This window comes from Cetorhinus maximus, chromosome 23 (assembly GCF_964194155.1).
Source record: "Cetorhinus maximus chromosome 23, sCetMax3.hap1.1, whole genome shotgun sequence".
Classification (NCBI taxonomy): domain Eukaryota; kingdom Metazoa; phylum Chordata; class Chondrichthyes; order Lamniformes; family Cetorhinidae; genus Cetorhinus; species Cetorhinus maximus.
In genome coordinates this window covers 60,920,256-60,922,817 of record NC_135901.1, presented here as the reverse complement: position 1 = coordinate 60,922,817, position 2,562 = coordinate 60,920,256, and the positions used below count along the sequence as shown (strand labels likewise).

Genomic DNA, 2,562 nt, shown 5'->3' with positions numbered 1-2,562 from the left:
AATGAACAAATAAACAAGTAGCGTTTATCACATTCACTTCAGATGTGCAAGGTCACCGGTTCGAAAGCTGGCAAAAATATTATCAAAACTGAATCATCTAATTGTGAGAAGTTGTACAATTCCTGTTTCTTGCTAAACAGTAGCCGAATACATTATCTCACAGCCATGTGACACTGGCACTTCACCAGGCTTTGAATGATTTTCTCCAAAAGGCACGGTTATGAGAAAGAGACAGAAAAAGAGACGAATTACAGTAAGATAGTTCGCACGTGTGTGAAGTGTTGAATGACCTGCTGATGTGCTCTGTCATTTTATGATTCTAATGTTAGATCAATTTCTCTGCCGCATGGCTATGTTTTTCAGCCGAATTGTACTTCCACAAAACAGGGCTCGGAAGTGCAGTAAGACTGCACGGCTTGATATTCTAAGTTGGTCCCTGTGGTTCTGCCCATTGTTTCTGTAGTTGCCAATTGGTTATCACGTACATGCAAAAGGCCCCCTGTCTGGAAATGGGTAGAAACATTATTGAAATTTACACATCCAAGTGTGAGGGAAAGTTCCATAATTCACATTTGTTGTTGAATATTAACTGAATATAGTATCTCGCCGCCACATTAAATCTGCCCTTCGCCAAGCTGCAAAAAGCGTTCTCAAAACCAGGAGTGGTGAAACTGACTAGGCACAAAAAAACTAGCAGTTCCTTTCCTCAACAACAGAAATTAATGAGTTTACAAATATAAATTCACAGTTACTTACTGACTGAAAGATGACTACCAGTGTGATCCAATGACTAGTGTCATCCTAAAGACAGATGCAACTGATATTGTGATTGAACACGAGCCATTGGGAGAGATGGTACAAAATTACTTTGTATCGCGCTTCCTCATGGATCTTCATTCTTTCATGAGCATCGTTAGCCAACATATTTGGACACCCCCAAATCCCCTTGAGCTGTGTAACTTGTTAAACCATTTCAGAGGGTAGTTGAGAATCAATCACATCACCGTGGTTCTGTTCAGACCAGATAAGGACGACCGATTGAATTCCCTAAAGGACTGGTCAATCACATGGGTTTGTATGGCAGTCAGTGATAGTTTCATGGTCATCATGACTGAGAAAATACTGAGGACATGTCAGATCAGAATAAACCTCTTTTGTAAGTTCACCGTGAAATGAATTGCATAAATAACTTATGTTTATGTCGAAAACTGCAGAAAGAACCCTAGTCCAAACCTTAATTTCACTGGTTAAGGGACATATTCATTGAGGCAAACTGCATGGATTCTGCAGAAACTCCTTCATCAAAAGGGAATTTGGCAATGGATGAAATGGGGAAAATTCTGATACATGGAAAGAGAGAAGGAAATTGGGGCTAATTGGCAAGATCTTTGTAAAAAAAAATGATATAAATAAAATGGGTAGAAGGTCCTCTTACTGCGCTGCGCCATTTGATGATGACATTGTTGATCAGTCTGTCTCCAGCATTCCTAATGAGAACAGCCGAACTCCATTTCTTCAAAACAAAGACCCAAAGTGCTGCTGCATGACGTCACAGTTTAACATTCCAGACAGCTCCATTGGGATCCAGGCAGAGAAATGTTCCTGTAGCGTTGTGGTTACCCTGCTAATTTTGCATGTGCAAGTTACTCCATTCGATGCTCGGGGAAAACATTATCACCCAGCTGTGTGGAAAAGTTGCATCGCTCCCATTCTTGTTTGTTGTTGAATATGAACTGAATGCTGGATCTTGCAGCCACATTAGATTCGCTCTTCACCATTTCTGAAGATAACATTCAGCAAAATATGAAGATGTTTCCACTGGTAGCGGGTGACTGGAGAGTGCGGGGCTGGAATATTGTTACTGGTTCCTGTCTCACTCACTGTGGAGCTGAGCAAGAGCGACTAATTGATGGGCTTGTTTCAATCCAATAGCCTCGTTGATCTGTATTGATTTTGATTGGGGTACATGATCGTCCATATTTTTTGTTATATCTGAAATGATAAACAAAGCTTGGTGTGGGAGCTCAGTCGGTGAGAGCCGAGCTTGAAACTTGGGGGTGAGGGATTTTCTTGTGATTTCAGGGGCCCAGAACAAACCAGAGCGTTAATGAGTAATAGTGGAGAGAAAACAGTTATAGCTTCGTCTCTGGGTGGTTTTGAACCACCAACCTTTCGGTTAATAGCTGAATGCGCTGACCAACTGTGCCACAGAGACTTAAGGGAAGGGCCTGTTCTCTGTAAGATATCCTAAACCAACGGCTCAGCGAGTGAAAGCTTCAGATTGCCGCTACCCAAATGATAATTATCCTTTCAGTTTTACTCTTCCCAAATAAAGGCTGGGACATTCATTGTGGATACATGGAAACAGTTTTATCCCACCCACTGCAGACACATCCATGTCACTGGGAACCAGTTCTCCTACAACCGGTGCCATCTCCCTTCGAGCCTTTCGATGTTTTGTCTGTTACTGAGTATTCTGCTGATCCCGAAGCCAATAAAGCTAAAGGGGTTTCTCTGTTACACATCGAGTGGTTAGGATCTGGAGTGCACTCCCAGAGAGTG

The 2,562-nt window shown here is 42.0% G+C and overlaps 1 non-coding gene across 1 annotated transcript; it reads right to left on the bottom strand.

The window, feature by feature from the left end:
* Positions 1-2,141: 2,141 nt before the first annotated feature.
* trnan-auu (transfer RNA asparagine (anticodon AUU)) lies at positions 2,142-2,215 on the bottom strand. The gene has a single exon. It is a non-coding gene; the product is annotated as a tRNA-Asn (tRNA).
* Between the last annotated feature and the right edge of the window lie 347 nt (positions 2,216-2,562).